Consider the following 9,039-nt stretch of genomic DNA (forward strand, 5'->3'; position numbering starts at 1 on the left):
ATAGCTGGACTACTATATCACTAAGGGATGGCTGCCTAAGCCGGCCAAAAGTCAGCTGGGCTGATATAATTAAGCTATGAACCAGTTAATTGTAATTAAGCCATGAAATGTTGTCGTTGCAGATGTGATTTCTGTGCATTGATAACTCCACATAGGTCTGCCTACTGACACTTAACCGTTCTTTCATGTAAATCAGCTTTCTTGCTATATTCAATACGATTTTTTTAAGGTAGAAAAAAATAATTTTGAGAAAATTAGGTTTCTCCTGACAGAAATGATAAATGAGACCATTTAAAAAAAAATAAAAAAATCCTATGCCTTCTTTCTGGCTTTACAATCTTGAAGAGATTCTATGAAGAGACAGGAAATTCAAAATCCGTTCTATTGAGACAAATCATCAAAGAATTATATGGAACAAAAATCCTAAAGGCTTTGAGCTCTTTTGCCTCTTCGTCATTAGTTATTCTGTCTGACACACCCACATATCAATCCGTTCCATCTCTGAGGTATGAAATCAGCCTCCACCGCAGTCGAGTCCCCCCGAAAGTGTCACTGCACTCCACAGAACACCTTGTCACTTTGGGTTATCGTCAACTACTGTGGCGTTTATTTCCAAAGCGTTATTTTCCCCTGACCGGTGCGGCTTGGTTAGGTCCGTTCATTTTGTAGCTTTTTCCGTCCCTTCTCTCAAAGTGCCAAGTCCCCCTAGGCGGTTGTAGGATTGTTGGAGTGCAACCTTGAGTCATTGTTGATTTAACCTGGCCAGTTGTCATTGATTTATAATAAATGCTGTACCCTGCTTGCAGTGAGATGAGTGAGATGTTATGGAATATTTAGCTGGGAGTATGAATGACTAGCTTGAGTGAAGTGGCGTAGTCACAACATCTATCTTTTCTAGAATAGGAGGCCATCCATATTACTTAGCACAGATATCAATATATTGTCAACCTTGAGTTATCAGTAATTGTCAGTCACCACCACCATTTTGCAATGTCATGCTGTCTCTCTCCTTCCTCTAATGCTGGGTTGCTCTGATATTGATTGTACTCTATATTATCAGCACTGCCATGTAACATAATCTATCTGATGTCGAGGACTATTTTATGCTCCATTTTGCAATGTCACCGGCGTCAGGATACGTCCCATTGGACGGGGTTGTTTTTCCTGTGATGTGCCCTAAAGAAATAACGAGTCCCATCTGAATAGAGATGAAACATCCCTCTGTTTCTCCTCCCAGTTTACACTGGAAATCCTGAGCAGTAATTACAACAAGAGTCAAAGAAATTTACTGAGACAAAGAGGCCTAAACGTTCTAGGAAAGCTTTCAAATGTAACTGTTTCATTTGTATGCAGCTCAAGGTGTCTTTGTTGTATTCTGAGAAGGTTCCTGGAGTTTTGTGGAAATACTCCGATGGTAGAATATAGCCAAACACTGGAGTGGAGGAGCGTTTGTATAGAGTTGTACATTCTAAGGGAGACAATGGATTGGTTTGCCTTGTGTATTCAGAATGCACCCACAGGGATAGTTAGTATCCAAAACGTATCCACATCCAAACTATAGACAGCAACCATATCAAGAGTCCTGCATCTCAAACTCATACTTTCATATGGGCAGAAAACAAACTAAAAAAAAAATTCTAACTATTCCGATTTCCTGGAAGGCAAACTGGCATTCGATCTGTTGAAAAACTAGTTTTCCATTTGAAGTGCATCTCAGGAGCATCGTAGAGGAACTAGAGGAACCCTGAAGTGCTCTATCTGCCTCCAGGACTCTGCTGCTGCAGATGGTTACGAAAGTTTCTTGGTGATTGAGGTTGGAGTCAGTCTTTTAAGAGTTAAGTCTAAAAGTATCTCTCTTTTAACATCTCTTGAAAACGATCTTCTGTTCTGTTGTGAGAGGCTGCTTGTGGTACAGTGTTGGGAAATTATTCAAGAACACGATTGTTCTCAATTCTCTCTCTCTCTCTGCCAGGCCTGAGGAGAGTTGGGTGAAATCTCATTCCTTCACTGTTTCTTTGATCAGCAGCCTTTGAGTGAAGTGGTAGGGATTCTGGTTAAAAGTATTTCCCTGAATATCATTTTGCCAGTCTCCCACATGAAAAAATACTTACTGTATTCACTGCAGTGTTTCTGCGGACTAAAGTCTAAAGTCTACAAAAACTATACAGTGAATACCATAGTATTTGCTGTAGTGTACTGTTATATTTACAGTTAACTATCGTATAAATACCGTTGTAAAAGAAAAATGTGGTATATACTCTGGTGTTTAATGTAGCGTTTTTGCGAATTGTAGCGGCGTAAAATCACTGAGGAAGCCAAGTCAGTAAAACATCCATATTACAACCAATGTTGTGATAATTGTGTTGTTTACGCTATAACTCATTTGTTCATAAGGTACTGTGATATAAAATGGCCGAGACAACAAAAAAGACAACAGTCACAAAGTGGCGGATTAGGTTCAACTACACATATGTTTGTTTCATCACAGAACCAGAGAGCAACGTCTGTCCGGTGAAGTCTACAAAGCAAATATTTCATGGAACAAACAGTTATATGACCGGCAACATGGTAAAGCAAGTTAATGTTTGACAGTTTACTAAACAACTACTAATTTAGAAGCACAGAGTTACCGCAAATCATCACAAAAACAACAGGAGCATTTTCTCTGCTATTTCAGCACCCTTTCAACTTAAACATTTAAACATCATCAAATCAACAAGGATATATATGCTTAGTTTAATACACTGAAAACAAAATTAAAGATACCAAAAACAACTTAGTTCGATCAATGTTGCTAAATATCATGTGGCTGTCTATGGTACTTATTTCTGTCTGTGTGCGTGTGTGTCTGTGTGTGTGTCTGTATGTGTGTCTGTGTGTGTGTGTCTGTGTGTGTGTGTCTGTATGTGTGTCTGTGTGTGTGTGTCTGTGTGTGTGTCTGTGTGCGTGTGTGTGTCTGTGTGTGCGCACGTGTACATGGGTGCGCAAGTAAAAACATGTTTTTGACTCTCCCTACTTACAAACTAGCTGAAAACCAATGCCATCCTCCTCTCTTTCATGTTGGCAAAATGGTCTGTGGCTCTGTCATGCAGTACGCTTTTAGTTTTTATTTTCAAAGGCTATCTAGCTAAAACGCTTGTTAGCCTAACTTCCTTGCATGGGCAACAATGAACCAGCTAAGTTAGCTAGCTAGTTAACGGCTACATATTGAATGTCAATTGTCTCAGGCCAGTGGCACAATATACAATGCATTCGGAAAGTATTCAGACCGCTTGAGTTTTTCCATATTTTGTTACGTTACAGCCTGATTCTAAAATTGATTAAATAGTTTTTCCCCCCTCATCAATCGACACACAATACCTCATAATGACAAAGCGAAAACAGGTTTTTAGATATTATTTCAAATGTATTTACATAAGTATTCAGACCGTTTGCTATGAGACTCGAAATTGAGCTCAGATGCATCCTGTTTCCATTGATCATCCGTGAGATGTTTCTTCAACTTGATTGGAGTCCACCTGTAGTAAATTCAAATGATTGGACATGATTTGGAAAGGCACACACCTGTCTATATAAGGTCCCACAGTTGACAGTGCATGTCAGAGCAAAAACCAAGCCAGGAGGTCGAAGGAATTGTCCGTAGAACTCTGAGATAGGATTGTGTCGAGGCACAGATCTGGGGAAGGGTACCAGAACATTTCTGCAGTATTGAAAGTCCCCAAGAACACAGTGGCCTCCATCATTCTTAAATGGAAGAAGTTTGGAACCACCAAGACTCTTCCTAGAGCTGGCCGCCCGGCCAAACTGAGCAATCGGGGAAGAAGGGCCTTGGTCAGGGCGGTGACCAAGAAACCTATGGTTACTCTGACAGAGCTCTAGAGTTCCTCTGTTGTGATGGGAGAACCTTCCAGAAGGACAACCATCTCTGCAGCACTCCACCAATCAGGCCTTTATGGTAGAGTAGCCAGACGGAAGCCACTCCTCAGTAAAAGGCACATGACGGCCCACTTGGAGTTGTCGTGTCTTTGACTATGCCAGATTAATTGCTATGACATGCTATTCTATAAAATAATTTCTCCGTAATTAATATTACCTGATTGAACTAATCATGTAAATGTTATAGAGCTGTTATCTTTCGAATAAACTCTTAAAGATTTAGTAATATTTTACATCCATAGCAGTCACATTAATCGTCATTTTATTCAGTCTCATCTGAAAGTGGTAAATCCTTGGTTATCTGCAAGAATCCTGGCTAACAAGTTCAATCAGCAATACAAAATTGGGTTTAATTATTTATTTACTAAATACCTAACTAATCACACAGAAACACACATACACAATTAAATCATAACTTGATCACAAAGTGCCATCATAACGGAAAACGTCCCTAGCGGGCAGAATAGATATGACAGCTTGTTACATAAAGAAAAGGGGCGGGATTTTAGTGAAAGAGCGGGAGACTGGAACATAGGTGAGCTGTGCTATCGTAAATACAGTATCTTATGCATTCTAAATTACCGCCCATTTGAAAAGGAAAATGCAATAACTATTTACTTGAGCTGCGCTTCAGTAGGTTGGTGGTAGATGGAAGGCCGTCTTGCCAAACCGAGTCCTCTGTCCTTTGAAGAATGTCTCTGGTGGTCACTGGATACGTTGGAGTAGCGTCGATGTGTAGTAGACGGGATACTCTGACTGTCCTTCCTAACCTGCGTTTGTAGCAGCTGTTGCTAACTCAACGGCTAGGAGGTATCACTTCTGTAGTGAATATGAGTTCAAAGTTCATACCATTTGCAACCAAAGTCCATGCTGATGTTGGCTTAGTTCTGTAGTTATTATCTGAACCATTCTGACATCGGATCGTCATCCTAAATGTACCCGGAACAGGAAGTTATATTTTTGTCAATGGCTTTTATAGTGGAGGGAGAGGGGTGTGTCTGAAAAGTTTGTAACCCATGTCTCTTCACAGGGGCCAGCATACCACCCTGCATACCACTATTGGCTTGCTTCTGAAGCTAAGGGGATTGGGGACACTGCCCTGTGTAGGGTGCCGTCTTTCGGATGGGACGTTAAACGGGTGTCCTGACTCTCTGAGGTCATTAAAGATCCCATGGCACTTATCGTAAGAGTAGGGGTGTTAACCCCGGTGTCCTGGCTAAATTCCCAATCTGGCCCTCAAACCATCATGGTCACCTAATAATCCCCAGTTTACAATTGGCTCATTCATCCCCCTCCTCTCCCCTGTAACTATTCCCCAGGTCGTTGCTGCAAATGAGAACGTGTTCTCAGTCAACTTACCTGGTAAAATAACGGTAAAATAAAAATACATAAATAAATAAAGGGGCGGGCCCCTGGTTGAGCAGAAGCCAAGCTTATGAAAACCCAAATCTCTCATTTGGAAGCTAAAATTACATTTAATCTCTTTCACAAATAATTTAATATTCAAACATTTGAATTAAACAACAATTCCATGTGAATCCGATACCTCTGACGTTTAGACTTTCCACAGTAGAGTTTATGTCATTCTATCATTGATGAGAATGTGTCGGAGGGCAACCGAACTGACATAATATACCTTAAGTACCACCGCATATGTTCAGTTGGTCGGATTACCAGAATATAGTTAATTTCCCCCCCAACTTCTGATGTTCTCAGAATCTCTATGTTAACCAATGGGTTTTCTTATGTCACATCAGTTATAGTAGGGAGAGAGAAAAAGGGGGAAAGAGGTATTTATGACTGTCATAAACCTACCTCCAACCCAACGTCATGACAGAGTATGCCAAAAGGCACCTAAAGGACTCTCAGACCATGAGAAGCAAGATTCTCTTTGGCCTGAATGCTAAGCGTCACATCTGGAGGAAACCTGGCACCATCCCTACGGTGAAGCATGGTGTTGGCAGCATCATGCTGTGGGGATGTTTTTCAGCGGCAGGAACTGGGAGACTAGTCAGGATCGAGGGAAAGATGAACGGAGCAAGGTACAGAAATATCCTTGATGAAAACCTGCTCCAGAGCACTCAGGATCTCAGACTGGGGCGAAGGTTCACCTTCCAACAGGAAGTGGCTTCGGGACAAGTCTCTAAATGTCCTTGAGTGGCCCAGCCAGAGCCCGGATTCAAACCCGATCTAACATCTCTGGAGAGACCTGAAAATAGCTGTGCAGCGACGCTCCCCATCCAGCCTGACAGAGCTTGTGAGGATCTGCAGAGAAGAATGGGGAGAAACTCCCCAAATACAGATGTGCCAAGCTTGTAGCGTCATACCCAAGAACACTCAAGGCTGTAATTGCTGCCAAATGTGCTTTAACTGTAGTGACCTGGGTGTCGGGGGGGTGCGAAGTCAAACGCAGGAGACAGCAGAGCTTCAATAAGTTGAGTCTTTTAATCCCCAACAGTCCAACACAAATGTCCAACACGGACGAACTGGGTGAACATACACTACGGTCCAACGACACGAGCAACAATCCCAGTCCACAAATATAATCTCCACTCCCGAAATCCAAAAGGTATACAAAGTAACAATCCCGCACAAAGACGCCTACGGGCTGGCTGACAAATAAAGCCATACTAATTACCCACTTAACTGAACACAGGTGTAACAAATAAACACATAAGGAGGGGGGAGGAAAAAGAGTCAGTGGCAGCTAGTAGGCTGGTGACGACGACCACCGAACGCCACCCGAACGGGAAGGAGAGCCTGCCTCGGTTGAAGTCGTGACAGTACCCCCCCTCTGACGCGCGGCTCCCGCAGCGCGCCGACACCAGCCTCGAGGTCGACCCGGAGGACGAGGCGCGGGGCGATCCGGATGGAGGCGATGGAAATCCCTTAACATAGATGGATCCAAAATGTCCTCCACCGGTACCCAGCACCTCTCCTCCGGACCGTACCCCTCCCAGTCCACGAGGTACTGCAGGCCCCTCACCCGGCGTCTCGAGTCCAGAATGGCCCGTATCGTGTACGCCGGGGACCCCTCGATGTCCAGAGGGGGAGGAGGGACCTCCGGCACCTCACCGTCCTGCAGGGGACCAGCTACCACCGGCCTGAGGAGAGACACATGAAACGAGGGGTTAATACGATAATAGGAAGGGAGTTTTAATCGATAACACACCTCGTTTATTCTCCTCAGGACTTTGAAGGGCCCTACACACTGCGGCCTCAGCTTCCGGCAGGGCAAGCGGAGGGGTAGGTTTCGGGTCGAGAGCCAGACCCTCTCCCCCGGTACAAACACGGGAGCCTCACTGCGGTGGCGGTCAGCGCTCCTCTTCTGCCTCCTAGTAGCTTGTTGAAGGGACTCCTGGACGGACCTCCAGGTCTCTTTGGAGCGCTGCACCCACTCCTCCACCGCAGGAGCCTCGGTCTGGCTCGGATGCCATGGTGCCAGGACCGGCTGGTACCCCAACACACACTGAAAGGGGGACACATTAGTAGAGGAGTGGCGTAGTGAGTTCTGGGCCATCTCGGCCCAGGGAATGTATCTCGCCCACTCCCCTGGCCGGTCCTGGCAATAGGACCGCAGAAACCTACCCACCTCCTGGTTCACTCTCTCCACCTGCCCATTACTCTCGGGGTGAAAACCGGAAGTCAAGCTGACCGTGACCCCCAGACGCTCCATGAACGCCCTCCATACTCGGGACGTGAACTGGGGGCCCCGATCAGAAACGATGTCCTCCGGCACCCCGTAGTGCCGGAAGACGTGAGTGAATAAGGCCTCCGCAGTCTGTAGGGCAGTAGGGATACCGGGCAACGGGAGGAGACGACAGGACTTAGAAAACCGATCCACAATTACCAGAACCGTAGTGTTTCCCTGAGAAGGGGGGAGATCGGTCAGGAAGTCCACGGACAGATGAGACCATGGCCGTTGTGGAACGGGGAGGGGTTGCAACTTCCCTCTAGGAAGGTGCCTAGGAGCCTTACTCTGAGCGCATACCGAACAGGAGGAGACATAAACCCTAACGTCCCGAGCTAAGGTAGGCCACCAATACCTTCCCCGAAGGCTCCCCACTGTCCTCGTCACCCCAGGGTGACCCGAGGAGGGTAGGACATGAGCCCACCGAATCAGTCGGTCCCGAACACCAAGCGGTACGTACTTACGGCCCGCCGGGCACTGAGGAGGCGCGGGTTCCGCCCGTAACGCCCGCTCGATGTCCGAGTCCACCTCCCATACCACTGGCGCTATCAGCCTCGAGGCGGGGATGATGGGAGTGGGCTCGGTGGTCCTATCCTCCGTGTCGTAAAGGCGAGACAGTGCGTCAGCCTTTACGTTTTGGGAGCCGGGTCTGTAGGACAACGTGAACCTAAACCGGGTGAAAAACATGGCCCACCTTGCCTGACGCGGGTTCAGTCTCCGAGCTGCCCGAATATACTCCAGATTCTGGTGGTCGGTCCAGATGAGAAAGGGGTGTTTAGCCCCCTCAAGCCAGTGTCTCCACACCTTCAGAGCCCTGACCACCGCTAACAACTCCCGATCCCCCACATCATAGTTACGCTCCGCTGCACTGAGCTTACTAGAGAAGAAAGCGCAGGGGCGGAGTTTTGGTGGCGTACCCGAGCGCTGTGATAGCACGGCACCCACCCCAGCCTCGGACGCGTCCACCTCCACTATGAATGCCAAAAAGGGATCCGGATGCGCCAACACGGGAGCATCCGTGAACAGAGCCTTCAACCTGTTGAAAGCTCCGTCCGCCGCCGCTGACCACCGCAACCGCACCGGGCCCCCCTTTAGCAGTGAGGTAATGGGAGCCGCTACCTGACCAAAACCCCGGATAAATCTCCGGTAGTAGTTGGCAAAACCCAAAAACCGCTGCACCTCTTTCACCGTGGTTGGAGTCGGCCAATTACGCACGGCCTTTATGCGGTCACTCTCCACCACCACCCCCGAGGTGGAAATGCGATAACCCAGGAAGGAGACGGCTTGTTTGGAGAACACACACTTCTCAGCCTTGACGTATAGGTCATGCTCCAGCAGTCTGCCAAGCACTTTGCGCACCAGAGATACATGCGCGGCTTGAGTAGTTGAGTAGATCAGAATGTCATCGATAT

This window comes from Salvelinus fontinalis, chromosome 3 (genome assembly GCF_029448725.1).
Source record: "Salvelinus fontinalis isolate EN_2023a chromosome 3, ASM2944872v1, whole genome shotgun sequence".
Lineage (NCBI taxonomy): Eukaryota > Metazoa > Chordata > Actinopteri > Salmoniformes > Salmonidae > Salvelinus > Salvelinus fontinalis.